The sequence below is a fragment of the Kogia breviceps genome, chromosome 4, assembly GCF_026419965.1.
Source record: "Kogia breviceps isolate mKogBre1 chromosome 4, mKogBre1 haplotype 1, whole genome shotgun sequence".
Lineage (NCBI taxonomy): Eukaryota > Metazoa > Chordata > Mammalia > Artiodactyla > Physeteridae > Kogia > Kogia breviceps.
This window is the reverse complement of record NC_081313.1, coordinates 36,019,391-36,036,304: the sequence shown is the minus strand read 5'-3', so window position 1 is coordinate 36,036,304 and position 16,914 is coordinate 36,019,391. Positions and strand designations below refer to the sequence as shown.

At 35.4% G+C, this 16,914-nt stretch overlaps 1 long non-coding RNA gene across 1 annotated transcript in view; it reads right to left on the bottom strand.

The window, feature by feature from the left end:
• LOC136793992 (uncharacterized) overlaps positions 1-13,760 on the bottom strand; it is a 564,836-nt gene extending 551,076 nt beyond the window's left edge. Inside the window, exon 1 of the long non-coding RNA XR_010840126.1 lies at positions 13,692-13,760. This is a non-coding gene — a long non-coding RNA (uncharacterized lncRNA). The remainder of the gene's footprint in view (positions 1-13,691) is intronic.
• Positions 13,761-16,914: the final 3,154 nt, after the last annotated feature.

Genomic DNA, 16,914 nt, shown 5'->3' with positions numbered 1-16,914 from the left:
GTAAGAATTGTATTTTTTATTTTTAATGTGGTACGAGGGTATGATTGTGGGAATGACTGAAGGCTGGAGCATGGAGCTCTGAAGAGTCCAAATGAAATGTAATAAGTACTCAACCTCAGGTGGTACCCACAGGATAAGAAAGGAGTTGACACAAGTAGTCATAACTTGGGAGAATTCCTGACCTAAGTTTAAGGGGATAATAAAGAATGAAAAGTCTGAGTTTATTTCAACAAATTTTATTAAGAACTTTCTAAAAGTTAGGTGTAAAAAGTTACACGTAACATGAATCTAGCCTCTGAAGAGCCCCTGGTGACAAAATAATTATTATCATGCAAGGTGGTTAGTCCATTGATAGCAAGTAATGCTTGAGTATTAGAGAAATAAAGAAAAGCAGCAAGAGCAGGTATGGGTGATAGTCAGATATTTCCCTGAAGGGAATAACAATTAAACCAAGTTGTAAAGATTTAATAGGAGTCAGTCAGGCAAAAATCAATCAATCAATCAACCAACCAATCGAGAAAGGGCACATAATATCAGGTAGAAGGTAGGAATAAAGGAGTGGGAGAATCAAGAAACAGTTCAAAATTGTATGGAGTTCCAATTCCTCCATATCCTTTCCAACACTCTTATTTTCTGTTTTAGAATAGTCATCCTAATGGGTGTGAAGAGATATGTCCTTGTGGTTGTAAATATATTTTTAAGCCTGCATGAAATGGATGACTTTCTGGAAAAAAAATTATACCATTTATAATAATGACACCAGAAAACACAGTAAATCTAAATAGACAAATTACCAATGGAAAAATACAGAAAACTTCAATGAACTAATTTCCACATGGTTTCATTGGGGTAGTCCATGAAGCCTTTAAAAAGCCAGTAATTCCAAAGCCATTTAAACTTAGAGCACAAGAAAATAAGAAAAACATATTAGATTGTGAATAATAACTCTGTCAAAGCTCAAAAGATGCACACACACACAAAACTACAGACTAATCTCATATAAATATTGATGAAAAGTAAATTAAAAATAGGAAACAAAAACCTGCATCACATTAAATAAAACACAGCCAAGGAGAATGTAAGGATGTTTCAATATTAGATATCAGGGGAAATGACATACTTATCATTATAGATTCTGGAAAAGCATTTGATATACTCATCATTAAATTTTTAAAATATCAATAAAATAGGAATGGAAAGATTTTATACCTCAACCTCAAAACCAGCACCATATCTAATAGAGAAATAGTATGTGTTTTCCCACTAAAGGCAGAAATATGATATCCACTCTCATCATTGTTTGACTGAATTAAAGGAAAAACATCAAGTTAAAAAAAAGTCAGAAACAACTAAAAAGATTGCCATTGTGGATGACATTGGATAACTTGAAAACCTGAGAGATTCAGGCTTGAAAAACTGAAACTACTGTAGCTGAAAAACTACCACAGGTGATATGGGCAATTAGTAAGGTTGTATTGTACAAAACTAGTATATACCCATAGTGTTTATATGAAAAAAGAAAAATGCAAGTTAAGGCATATTTATAATAGCAACAGAAAATAGCTTTAAAAAATTTAAGGAACATACAGATATCCGTGAGGATACATTAAATTTCCCTGAAAACATAGGAGACCTGAACAAGCATATAAAATGTCAAATTCTGCTAATTGATAAATCTAATGCAATTCATATAAAGCCATCAATATTTTGTGGGTGGGGGAATAGACAAGCTGATTTTAAAGTTAATTTAAATTTTAAAAAAACACAGTATCTGGAAAAATCAGGAAAAAGTGTTAGGAGAGGGTAGTAGCTCTATCAGATTTAAGACATAAAATAATGTAAATAATTAAAATTGCATGATCATAGACCCATGAATAGCAAATACATAAATGACATAATTCAAAGTCCAGATCTACATCCAATTTTTTTCATAAGCTTCCCAGTTTTCTCAACATTGTTTATTAATATGTCATTTCCTCACTGAGTTCAGACACTATCACAAATAGTTACTCCAAAAAATTGTGGATAGGAGTGCAAATTTGTACATCTACAGGCAATATGTATTATGTTATAAAGTACATATCTTTTAAAGCAGAAATTTTTCTTGTAAGAACATCTCACAGGTATACACAGAAAGAAAAAAATGATATGCAGATTATTTGCTGCTATATGTTCTGTGACAGCAAAAGTTTAGAAATAATCTAAATGTACAAAAATAAGGAACGGGTCAAATAAATTATATATTTATACAATGCAATAATAGGCTTCCATAAGAATTAATAAGGGTGCTCTTATATGGAAAGATCTCCAAGATTTTTTTAAGCTTAATAAGAGTATAGAATCCTACCAATTTCACCTAAAAATGAGTGGGGGAAAAGTATGTGTATATGGTATATAACATACACAAAATATATCAAAGGAAATACAGTGGTTGCCTGTGGGAAGAGAAATGGTTGAGGTTCAGGAGGAAGAGGTAAATGTTTTCTGAACTTTGTAGTCTGAATTTTGAATCCTATAAATATATATTACATAATTGGAAAAATTAAATAATTTTTTTATAGAGGAAGAAAAGCAAGCAAACAACAACAAAACCCTTAAGAGGCCACTTGAAATTCTAAGTTCTAGTCATATAATCTAAGGGTATTTGGCAGAGGACTTTAAAGAACAACCACAATTTGAACATTTTATTATTTTTTAATATTTCTCAATTTCCAATTATTACCCAACAACATGTATTGAGCACTTGAGTTAATAATAAAAGCATCACAGACAAAAGCTTTCTAGTGAATTAAGTTGAATCTTAAAACTCTATTGTGGTTCTGTCTGATGACAGTTTTTGTTTTTTGTGTTTTTTTAATCAAAGAGAGATGCTGATTTTTCTAGCTACCCAAAAGCTTACTTTGAAGTTTACTTGTACCTAGTAGTGAATTAAGTTAGCAAAAATCAGCAAATACAGATTTTAACTCTTTTTCTACCCAGTAAGACTTATCTCCTATAACCCCAAACATTATTCAGCATAACTCTCTCACACCATCTCTGAATCCTTGTTCTTTCTCTTCCCTGAGAGCCTCCAGAAGTCAGATCAAAGAGCAATTAGGCATTGTGAGGTAACAGGCACTGAGCAAAGTCTTTTTTGTTTGTTTTTAATTCAAGAATTCTGCTTCCAAACTTAATGTAATGGAAATTTTTCCTAACCCTTGGTGTTCACCATTTCATATTTCATCATGATCTCATGAATTTTGTTGGTATAGAAAACAATTATTGGTTAAGAAAACTATGAATTTCTTAATTCTAGTTTGTCCTTCTTAATTAACATGATGGCAAATACACATACATCTGCCTTCCATTTATCTTACAAAATTAAACGTAATGTTCTAAAACTTGAAAGACTGTCATCACAAGGAACTAGGGATTAGCTAACAAATCTTTTGGTTTGAGGGTTTTCCAAATGATAATTTAGGTGGACAAAAACAATCAAGTGAACCTGTTGGTATTAAGCAGTTTTCACAGCCCAGTGCTATGAAATAAAGTAGGATCTAGGGGGAAGAAAAGACTTCAAATAATGGCATGAAATTGGAGATGTTGCAAAACTCCTAAAATAGTTAATATCTGGTAGTTTACAAGGTTTGGTTTTGGTTTTTAAGGTGGGTTAGTTCAAACATACTTTTTTCAAAAAGGCAGAAATAATATTTTGATGACTGCACCTGTTCTTTTTCTTTAAAACCAAACAAAACACACTTATTAGTAAAACAATTTGTCACTTATAAATCTAAAAGCCATTTCTTCAGACAGGACACACTAAAAAATATTCTTATTACCATCCTCAAATTAATCATCCTATTTTTCTTAAAAAATTGCTCATGTGGAAACTAAGTTTTAACTTAGTTTCCTCATCATTTTCTTTGAATGATAACACTAATACTGGATTAACACTCTAAATGCATGTTACCTAAACATTTTTTCTTCCAGTTTTACTGAGATATAATTGACAAACAGCACTGTATACTGTATACTGTGTATAGCATAATGATTTGCTTTACATACATCATAGTGATTATCATAGTAAGTTTAGTGAACATCCATGATCTCATAGATACAAAATTAAAGGAAATAGAAAAAATTGTTAAATAGTTATTTAATGAAACAGACAAGGACAGAGTAAGTCTAAATGTGCCTGTGATTCTCATAACATAGATGAACATTGATACTACTGAATTGTAGGGAAATTTTTCTAACAAATCTATAGCCAAGAACTGACCAACTAAAGATGAAAACAAATGAAAGTTAGCTAAAATGGTCACTAAGAAAATCCTACTTATGTATGCTCACTCTTGCATAGCCCATGCATCTCAGACCTCACCCACCAATAACTGGATAACAATGTATTATGTCATTTTTCTAACTTTATTGTTATGACATGAACTCCTACCAGAGTAATGCTTCAAGTTATTGCTTTCCACTGTCCTCCAGTTACCCAGGAGTATTCGTCTGAAGTTGTTTTCCCCTGAGGAAATAATATTTAAGCTTACATCCTAAGGCCAAATAAAGTTTTACCTCCTTGGTCAACTTCAGACATTTGTGAACATTTTTATTCCAACATTATACTCCCTGAAACCAAAATCTAAGAAGAGAATTTCATCTTTTAACTCAAGTTGTTTTCCTCCCTCTGGCTTCCCTCCTACCTCTCATCTAGATTTCCCCATGAGCCTATCTGTAGGCTTAGGTCTAACCTTGTCTCAGGGCCAGAATGAGGACAGGGATAATATTACCACCTGTAGTCTAACATAACAGTCTGGCTAGGAATGAGGTCACATTTCACAGACTTGATCCGCTGGGGTCTCTTTATACCTGTCCACCAGACCCAGAGGAAATGTCATGGCCAAGGCTTACCTGGGCATATGTATGGGCCCAGAACAAGTGCTCTTCACTCACTCATTGTCCCATTGGACTTTGGCTTTCATTTCTCTTCCATGGTGACCTCAGTTAGCATGCCTGTTACCCAGGTCCCCCTTTAAAACTGAACCCTTCACACTCTGTTTAAATCTTCTCTAGGGTTAGACCACCCTGGCAGACTTCCTACCATACAATGACTTCTGCCCATGGCCATCTTCCCATCCTATTTCTGGATGAAGATCACACCTTTAGTTCTTTCTGCTCAGCCTCCTAGTCCTGGACTTCCATGAACTTGCTAAGTGAGCCCCAAGGATATGCCTTGGGCTATGTGATCCCTCTGGATAGAACCTTTCTCTATAACTGGGTTTGATGAATTCTAGCTTTGAGCCATCCAGCTTTTATTTTTTTGCCCTCCTGCCACAAAACTCAATAAGGGGAAAAAAATGCATCCTCCATACAGAAAACCCCATGTATTTTGAGTTGTCAATACAAGTTGTCTCTAGTAAGATAGGATTAATGTGGACTTGAATACTCCTCTGTTCAATCATCTCTCAAGTTTTTACTCAGGGGGGAAAAAAAGGCATTAAAATAAAGACACCTGAATCCTTCATGAGTCCTACATCATCTATAATATCTACTGACACACATATTTAGTAATATTTTCCAAATCTCAATAAGTCTTTGCAAACCTAAGTTTGGATATCTATATAAAGATGAATTTGGCTTAGAAGAGCTAATAAAAAAATCTGTGGCCATTTTTATAGACCCTACTTTCTTAGAACTGATCTTGTCTACCTTATAGAGATCTGGCAAAAGCCAAATTCAACAGGGTGGAGAACAAAAATTGGGAAAGTTCTGGGAAGCAGTGCTCAAATAGAATTTTTTTTTTTTTAAATCACTTCAGGAAAAAACAGAAGGGAGTAAAGGGACATGTTAGAATGAATACTTAACTGCCTTTCCTGTACTTTTCTTGAAAGTGATTACTTTCTAATGTAGCCATTCTCTCTTCTCTAGTGCCTACCTTATCTTAGAGTACTAAAGGGGTGAAGTGCTGATTGATAACTTTTCCTAGTCAAATAATGCAGGCATTACAGCACACTATTAGGACAACGTTACTAGTAATTCCTTCAATGCTGATAGAGGACAGATGGCCAGCATACATCCACACCCCAGCCTTGGAGCCCAGTGGGTAAATCAGATTTTGTAGTGTTGAAGCCTGACAGGATACTTTGAAGGTGGGGAAAGCAGTGCCTGAATCAGAAACACTAGCTGGGGGCTAACAGGAAGATGAAACGGAAGATCATGAAATCTACAAAGCTGCTCAAGATTGAGTGCCTTATTAGCAGAGCTGGAGGTACTGCCATCCAGTCACATCAAGCCACAAGCAGCCTGACAGAAATGCCAAAGAGCAGCCACAACCCACCAAAGAAAAAAAAAACAGTATTACCAAGAAAAAGCCCATAAGGAGAAAACTGTCCCTCTCCTCCCACCCCACAAACACAAGAAGAATAAGCCAGGAAAGACGTAGGGCAGGTTACCAGGGCAAGGTTACACCTTGTGTAACCTTTCACACGAGGTGTGAAAAAGCACATGCACCCCAAGCCACTAGTGTAGCTTGCACTGAGCATGACTGTGGGACAGAGTGGAAGAGGAAGGAAGCTCTGAATCAAAAGACAGTTCTCAATTCTTCAGGCCCTGAAATTAAGTCAAACTTTGTGGAATCAAAATGGGACATCATTAAAGGAGCCAACACATAACAGAAAATGCAGAGGGAGTTAAGAGACTACAGTAGGAGTAGAAAAAAAAAAGTCCATGTTTATATACCAGTGAGATGAGACTGCTCAAAATGGACATAATGATGTATGAAAAATAAATGTTACTATCAATCAGTTAAAATACAGTAAACCTCTAAAATCTTTCTATCTTCTACATTTTTACATTCTCGAAGAGTTTCAGAAAGGAGAAAAGCCCATCTATTCTAAAATGCCGCTTACAGGAGTCTTCTTAATGCTTAATAACTATTGGCAGAGCACTTCATGAAGTTGAAAACCTTTTATAAATGGCAAATGCCTATATCCTACTCGTAAGTCATCATAACAATTTTAGGTTCCCCACTCTAAAAGAGCAGGTCTTAGTCAAAAGCATGACTGCAGTTTCTGGTCTTTCATGCTAACCTACATAAGCACAATGTAAAAGTCAAAATGTTTATGTGCTTTCCTTTTAGCAAATCTCTTTATCACTGAGCATGCACTTTGTACATACACCTTCAAAAGGCCAACATGACTAAACATGTCAATAAACCTCCAAATAATTTCTAAACTTGATGCAACATAAAGCTAACACAACAGCAGAGATATTGATTAAACTGATTTTTCCCAAAAGGGACAGTATGTTGCAATGCCGTGTATAAAAAGACATTGGTAATATCAAGTTAGGTGAGAATTGGGAGCGTGGAGGATAGGATAAGTGGACAGTAGCTAAGAATTCCTGTCTCCTAGCATTTGATGAAATAAACACATCTCAAGAGGGTTACAGTCATTTCAGGAACTAAAGTATTTACACTTTGGGAGTGGGACAAAGTAAAAAGCACCTGGGATATTTGGAAGATAGTAACAAAGAAAAACTGCCATTATAGATTAAATTTACAGACACAGATTTGCTAACACAACTGTCACTGTTTACCTAAAAATGGTTTTTGTCAATGATTGGTCAACATAAAGATGTGCTATCATCACTGCACAAAAATAAACAGACAGCAGAACCAGCACCCAGAATTATTTGGAGGAAGGAAGAGGGAAGCCCTTGCCCCAGAAGAATAAAATGTTGCAACTTTCAAGTGTCCTAAGCCAATATTCACAAAAAGATCTCTTGCCAAGAAAAAAATACTTTCCCAAATTGTTTCTTTTGTTGTGTTTTGCTTTGAATTTTAAAATTTCTTTTTTGTTTTGTTTTAATGGGCAAACTCAAATATTTAGAGATCTTACTAAGCAGAAAGAGAGATTAGAGAAAGTTTTTGAATGAATGCAACATATTTCATGTAAATTGAATTATACAATTAATGTTATACTGAGGAGAAAGAAATTATAAATCACAATATAATCTGCTTTACAAGACAACATTTTAAATGATGGGAAGAGTTAAGATAAATCCAAAGTGTTTTATATTTGTTGTGGTTCAAGTTAAATTTAATAAACATATTGACACCTAAGACAGTAAGCAAAATTATGTAGTAGTATTAAATGTCACCAAGTAAAAATATTAATAGTTAAGTCTTTATTTTAAAATTTTCAACGTACGTCACACATACTACTAACCATGTAAAATTCTGTTTATTACAGGGTCTTATAACCTTTGATTTTCTATTTTTTGTATGTCTGAGATAGTAAAAGTTTATCAATTACCACTTCATAAATTAAAAGTTGAATATTTGTGTTTTATTAGACAGTGATAATTTGTACAAAACTACATTTGTGTTTTATTGAAAAACAAAATGGTTTCAAAAAATACTTTCACTGTAGTCATTAAAAACCTTCTTGGCAGCAACATCATCACAAATAAATTTGTTTGTGATAGTCTTATTCATTATTAAGTACTAAATAGGGAAAACAGCCTTAGCCCTTAGCCACCAATGGTGAAAAGCTATGGATTGTGTGATTCATCAAAGTTCAGCAATAAATTAGGCATCAGAAATACTCATACCACCCACATAAATTTTAGACATAACATGTTCAAATAAAATATGTACCTCCTTGGTCTCTGGTTTAATGGTAAAATGACAACTCATGAAGTGCCTCACAGACCCCAGCAAGAAAAGCAAAATAGAAAAAGTATGAAGAAAAAGAAGCCTCCACTATCTTCCCCAAATCCTGCATTTCCTCTTAATAAAAATGATAAGGAAATTACCCTATACCTATAAAAAACAAACATCTATAGACCAGAGGTGTTTGAGTTATCTATGTTTAGTCCTTAAATACCAGAAAAATGTGGAAAGAGAAATTGATAGCTAATAATCCATTTATTCAAATATTAATCAAGGGCTCTCTAGAAAATGTTACCATGGCATTCATTATCTCTGAAAAGAGGGATGTAATGATAAAAAACATTTACATTTCTTCATATCCTAGAAGATTATGTTTTCCCACAAAAATGTCAGAAAAGAGCAATCTCCACAGTTGCTTTGAGAAATCCAGCATTAAGGTAATTGTTAGGATACTAAGAAGAGCGAGATAGTTTTCCTTAATAGAACACTCCCATAACAATGAAAGCTATGAATCCCCCAAAATCTCTTATAGTTTTTCCCCTTTCTCTAATGTGTAGTAGACAGAATTCCATAATTTAGATCACTTGCTTAAAGCATAGGAGGTAAATTATGTTTTATACACCTAAAGGTCAATACTTATGGGATAGAATAACCAATTAAGGTACATTTTCAATAACATCATATTAAGGATTACGTTAAGGTTAGGGTTAAAATTTAAATACCCTTATTTGTGATTTTTACACAAAGTCTAAACAGGTCAAAAAAGGTGTTTTTAAAAACAAGTTAAATATGTATTTCTCTAGCAAGCTATCACTAGTTAATAACTTCCATTTTATCCTTTAAATTATGTTGAGTACTTAAATACATCTGCAACAGTAGAAGTTATTTAACAAGAATTAGAAAAAAATTAATGAACATATAATGAGAATTCTAAAAGGCAGCATGATTATTTGGAAAAAATAGAAACTAGGAAATTATTATTAATCCTAATTCTCCTATAATTATTTGGTACAGTACTTAATCTTTTATTTTTCTTAACTGTGAGACAAAAATATACATATCAGCTTTTTTTTTTTACTAGTGTTTCATGAAAAAATAATTGTGCTCCCAATCATTTTTAAAGCAATTTAAAAGTGGGACAATAATTGTTTTGACATGGATGACGTTTATTAAAAACAAAAGGATACAGTAGTTGCAATGACCTAATCCAATGCTGTAATAAATGCCCTTTGATAAGAAGTTCTAAAAATGCAGGTTCAAAGGTAGAAGTTATCACATACATGCACACACTGTCGAGTTCCTTTAATATTCTCAATTCCCATTTCAAAATTCCCATCTGTATTTATGATTCTCAACTTGGTATCAAACTCTGCCCTTGGCTATGAAGTCATTATTTTTTATTGTCTTAGAAAACATCCATGTACAAAGAGAAAAACAGAATGTTATAATTCGTATTTATTTTCATTCTTCTTTCTAATCACCGCCCAAATCCAGAATTGCTCCCTATTTCCTTGTACAGCCCTTTTCTGGTCACAAAGATGTCATTAATTCAAAGGTTCAAAAATCATCAGTTTTAATAAAAGAAACCCAAAAACCTAAATGCTAATTAGATTTCTTTTAGATGATTTTTTTCCCGTAAAGAGGTCATAATTGCTTTAGAAGTAACTATGTCAGAAAATGAAAGTTGCAAAATTTAACATTCTATTAAAGTAATTGTATATTAAATATAAATTAGTGTTTAAAAAGCTCTTCATTAAAAGTGGGGGAGGGGGGGTAAAAGCTAGGGAGGCAAAATGTTCAGTAACGTCTGCTGAAAGAATGAATGGTCAGGAGGAAGTTCCCCTGCAGGCTCCTAGCTGGGATGGGAGAGAATTCCCATCGCCCTGCACTCTCTGGAGGGTCTCTGGTGAGATACCATGGAATATGACCAAACTCCCACAATCATTACCTAGCAATTATAATTTCTCTCTGCAAAGTCAGAATTGAAAAGAAAGTACTGTAATAAATACAGAGAATTACCCCAGCATTTAAGTGAGGAAAAGAAAAAGCTGAGTAAAAAACACCACTATTTAAAAACATCCACATGGAGAATCTTCCGAAGTCACAAGTAAAATTCTTGACTCATTAAGTTCCAAAGTTGGGGGAGAGAGACAGTTTTCTTTCAGCTATGAAACTTGAATAGGAAACAGTAGTTTAGTGTAGGCATAAAGTATCTAGCTGTACCTACACTTGTGCACCTAAATATTGCTAGATTATGCTAATACTTGTCAATAATTATGCTTTTCCATTACTAAGTTGCTTTTACTGTTATAACTAGCAGAATTAGAATTCCTAGAGTTCAGGATGAAAGTGTGTCCCATAGAACACTAGACCACCAAGACGTCTTACTAGAGGCATGGAGATGTGCTACTCACACTCCTTTTCAAGAAGGAACACTTTATCTAGTACCAAAGAACACAGTTAGCTGCCAGTCTAAGGGAGTCAGCTCCTTCATGTCTGCCTCAGCTTTTGCACCCAGGTCATGTCCTTCTCAAGGTGGCATTAGACAAATTCTGAGCAAGACCATGGTAATATGCAATGCAAGACTCCTCTAAAACTAGCAATCTTTGCTTTAGGCTTCATTGGGCTGAGAGACTTGTCAAATTTGCATTGTAACCCTATTTGTCCCTGCCCAGTGCTATTTTCTCCCTTTTCCTTTCAGAGTTGTTAATCCCCAATAAACTTGTTACATCCCAACTCTGGCTCAGCATCTGTTTCTCAGAGAATCCAAGTAACATAGTAGACAGTTAGTGGTCCAAGAAAGCAGTCAGTAAAATGAGGCTTTGGGACTAGATAACTTACTAAACGGATAGCAAACTTACTAACCAGATAGCAGTAAGGGCCCATCCCAGGTGATATGCATGGCACAGGTATGCCCATCTCGAAGCATTGGCCCAAGCTAAAACCTGGAAAACTGTACTTGTGGAGAAGATGTACTCTCTGAAGAAGAGCATTTTGGCCAGTGTGATATGATTCAGAGGTTTGAAAAGTATAAGGACAGAATGCACATAAAGTCAATGGAAGTGGCTGGTAGTTATTAAATTACATTGACTACTATAAGAGATTATGACAAGCTGAAGACAATTAATAAGCAATTGAAAGCAGAATGGAAAGGCCAGAGGGCCTCTTTAGCAGCTTACAAAGGCCTTTATTCCCTTCTTTCCTGAAGTGGGAGAACAGGAAAAGTTAAAGGACCAAACTTGGGATTTAATAGCAAGAGCTACCGACACAAAACAAACTTATGGTTACCAAAGAGGAAAGGTAATGGGGAAGGGATAAATTAGGAGTTTGGGATTAGCAGATACAAACAACAAGGTCCTACTATATAGCACAGGGAACTATACCCAATATCCTATAATAAACCAATAAACCATAATATAAAAGCATATTAAAAAGTACATATATACACATCTACATACACATATGTAACTGAATCACTCTGCTGTACACCAGACTAACACAACATTGTAAATCAACTATAATTCAACAACAAAAATTTTTTAATAGTAAGAGTCTACCAGTTTGAAAGAAGATTGCTCAGGTGAACTAGAACAGTTATGCCTAAATAAGGACCCTGATTGGGAAAACCTGAGACCCTGACATATGAAATGTGAGCAGCTGGGTGGAAGCCTGTGAAGATTTCATTTCCCTAGACTACTCTTAAGTCCAGAACCTGCAGTGGAAACCTAGCCCTCCCTATCAAGATTTAGCACTTCTCCAACGTAAGCATAATCTACAGAAGCCCCTGCCCTACTAACAGAGGATCTTTCCTCACCTCTTCTTATGTCAACTCACCAATAGATAGGATTAAGTGGCAGCAATAATCCAGTCTGGGCAAACTGGACCTGATAAGAGAGAAAAGGGGACTATATCCAAAAAGACATGCAAGAATTAGCCAGCATGTACTAACAGGGACTGAAATAATAACTTTGACTGGGTTTTGAGGAGGCTTGACCAAGGAGGCTGGACCATAGGCCTGGATTCATTGATTGTTAATTAATGTAAGGACACTCTCTCAGGATATAGGTTTAATGCTCTGGAAAGAGCCCTAGGAAGTAATGTAAATTAGCAGCAAGGGTGGCTTCCAGGAGCCTGGAGAAACTGATAACTCACGCTGAGCAAGGTTAAAATGCCTGAATTGCCATAGCAGATGGTATAGGAAAGGAATAAAAGGCTTAGGGAACCAGGCATATTGGCCACGTCTATATTATATAAGGCCCGACAACCCACCTGAGGATTCTATGCCACAAGAAGACCCAGAGGGCACACTATTCATCAGAGCCATCAGGAATACACCAATTAGAGGGGCACCATCATTATTAAGAAGTTTACAGTGGCTCTCCTCTACAGATCAGAGTTGATAGGAGACGCCACAACAGAATTTGGCTCATTGATAGCAATGGAGATGATGGGGCTCATGCAATTAAGGCCAGGTGAGGGTAATTAACCACCAGAAGCCAGGGTTGAAATCAACATAACAAACGGCAAGGCCAAATGGCTATATATGAACTTTTCAACAAATGGTGTTGAAACAATTCAGTAACCATATGCAAAATAAAGACTATCAACTCTTACACTATAAACAAAAGTTGAGGGGCAAGGCTTGCTCCCCAGTTCCCCACGGGGCTAGCGGAGACTTTGTCAGATATTCTTAACGTTCTGAGAGTTCCTATTGCCCAATCCTATTTTTGTTCCTCTCCTTTCACAGGTATAAAAACATCTTTTGCCCTCCTAACTTCATCTCAGTATCCACTTCCAATTTTTATTTATTTATTTTTTTTTTTTAAAGCAAATGCCTATCTTTTCAAAAAGTGCTACAAATGTTCCCAGTTCTGCACGTAAGGACTTTGGAAACCCGCCATCCACACAACAAATAAGAAGCTAAACAGACTGAAAAATCAACAACTCTTCTTGGATTCATAAAACTGAGGAAGACACAGAGCAAACCAACTGGCCCCAGTATTGGAGAGACAAGCAAATACGGGGAGTCACAACTTACCAGAGCAGAAATTCGTGAGCAGAAACCTCCACAGGAACAAAAATCCGAAAAGTAATTCACAAATTGCTGGAGGTTCGGTGTGGACAACTCTGAGAGTTAAGAACTTCAGGGAGACCCAGCAGCCGTAGGAAGGCAGCCATGATATTGTGAGAATCACCTCCAGAGCGACCGCTTCCCCACAGAGAAAAATTCCCTTCTGCTTCCAGCAGGAGAAGAGAGAAAGAACCGTTTCTGAGATGCGTGAGAGCACTCTGTTCTTCTAAATAAGGCCTGCGCACAGGGGAAACCAGTTAACCAGAGCCAGAATTAACCACAGCTGGGGCATTATCAGAGCCTAAACGACCTAAGAGAAGGGAAACACCTGACTCCAGCTTCCACTAGCCTTCTAAGTGAGAGAAGAAAAACGCCCACCATCACCCATTCCGCCATCCTATCTCACCCAAAGGAGGAGAAAAAAACTGAGAATCGCTTGTAAATTTCACATTTCGGAGACATAGGCTCACTAAAAGATGAGACCTAATCATAGGGCTATAGAACACTTGCCCTCCTCTCAAACTCACTATCACATTACTGAAGGCCTATTTACAGCAGTTCCTTTTACCTGACATATCCTATCTATCAGGAAAAATCACAAAGCATAGCAAAAGGCAAAATCACAACCTGAAGAGAGAGAGCAAGCATCAGAACCAGGCATAGCAGGGATGTTGGGATTTTACATTGCAAACTAGGGCAACAATTAAAGTTTAAAAAAGAAAAAAAGGTATAACTGATATGTAAGAAAAGAGAGAAAATGGAATCATATAAAATGTTCAATTAAAACCACAAAAGACAGAAAAAGAATGCAAGGCAAAAATAGAACAAGGGGAACAAATAGAAAGTAGTAACAAATCTGGTAAATATTAATCCAGCTATATCAATAATCATCTTACAGATCAATGGTCTAAATGCACCTGCTGAAAGACAGAGATTGTCAGAGTGGATAAAAAAACATGATTCCAACTATATGACATTCTGAAAAAGGCAAAACCATGGAAACAGTGAAAAGATCAGTGGTTGCTAGGGGTTGTAGGGGAGAGATGAATAGGTAGAGCATATGGGATTTTTAGAGCAGTGAAAAGTACTCTATATGGTACCATAATGATGGATACATATCATTATACATTTTTCCAAACCCATACAATATACAACCATATGTAAACCATAATGTAACCGTAATGTACGCTATGGACTTTGGGTGTTTATAATGTGTCAGTGCAGGTTCCTCAACTGTAACAAACGTACCACTCTGGTGGGGGAGGTTGATAATGGGAAACGCTGTGTATTTTGTGGGGAACAGGGAGTATATGAGAAATCTCTGTACCTTCCCCTCAATTTTGCTGTGAGCATAAAACTGCTCTTAAAAAAACTGCCTTAATAAAAACAAATGCTAGGAACTGCATCTTGCATCCTATTCTTAAAATTACAAGATAAATTAACATATTAAAGTTGCTAAGAATTCTTCCAAAAAGAAATCTGATCAAATTTGTTTACTCCAGAGTTTCCTAAAATAATTTGACCATAATTTTCCTCCTAACATCTATAATATCTCACAGAAATAATGTTCTATAGAACACACTTCGGGAAATACTAACCAAGTGGCAGCTTACCTAATTCCAGATATGGCCTTTAAGAAAAAATAAACAATCTCTTAAAACTTGTCCTGAAGTTAAAAGCCTATAAAATAAAAGTATAACATGAAAATGAGTTAGAAACTTATATAGCTAACTAATTCTAATTTATCGCATCCTTGAAAATGATGGGAAAAGTGTTGAGATCAAAATTTTCCAATTTTTTACAAGTATTTGCATCAGGAATTTTCAAAACTAGAACAGCTAACTATCTTAAACTCCTTCATGTTTTTGACTGAATTTACTTCTGGGTCATTCAAACAAATACCCTGAGGGGAGAAAGTTTGGTTTAAGTGAGAAAATGAAGAAGACTTTCTTGCTTATAGTTTAATGAAGAAAAGAATGAGTGTCTAGAGGAGACTGGGGAAGTCGGAAGTCCTGTATTCCTTATCTAGAATTCTCAGATAAAAGAATAGCTGTCTGCCAATGCACACAGCTCAGCTGTGTACGTGTGTTTACTCTTCTGCCCCTTCTTAGCATAAGCTCACCCAAAGAGGTAAATTAAGTCAAAGATGTAAAAAGGATACTGAAATTTAGGGAAAAAACAGCTAAGCTCATTTCCTCCTCTATCACCATGGCAAAATGAGGAAGGTGGAAAAGGAGTGGACATACTCTTCACAGCAGCAGAACGGGTACAGAACCATCCTCACCACACAAGCTTCCTCACTGGGTGTCACTACATTTATCTCTGTAAAATGGGAGCCTGATGTCTCTTTAGTCTGCATCTTTAAAAGTCTTTCTATTTTGTGCCTTTTCCAAGTGACCACAGCACGCGTGAAAATTCTAAACAACTTACATAGTAATTTTAAGTTTGAATAAGATGTAAAATTAAGATGACACAATTATAAGACGTGGATGGACCTAGAGACTGTCATACAGAGTGAAGTCAGAAAAACAAATATCATATATTAACACCTATATGTGGAACCTAGAAAAATGGTACAGATGAACTGGCTTGCAAGGCAGAAATAGAGACACAGATGTAGAGAACAAATGTATGGACACCAAGGGGGAAAACGTTGGGGGTGGTGCGATGAATTGGGAGACTGGGATTGACATATATACACTAATATGTATAAAATAGATAACTAATAAGAACCTGCTGTATAAAAAATAAAATAAAATTCATAAAAAAAGAGGGAGAGAGAATTAAACTATCTGTGGTAGCATATAACACTATTTACATAAATGATGTATTAATTGTACTGTTCTTTCAGCTTTTGTGTATGTTTGGAAATTTTTAAAATAAAAATTTGGAAAAAAGTGAAGCGCCATAAAGTAATAATAATGGAACAAAAAGATTACACAATTATTGACAGGAAAGCAAAATGCATTTCTTCTATGGCAAGTCTGATGACACATGAACATAAAGTTGGATGCATACTTCTAAGTGTTAGGGGTTTTATCAAGAACAAAAGAAAGCACAAATCCAGAGAAGTAATTAGAGGTCAAAGTAAAGCCATTTTCAATTTTTGAAAAATAATCTGTATTAAGCCCAAACATGAATTAATTTTAAAAGAAAAGAGACTCCAGCATAATTTGGGGGTCCAGAAAAA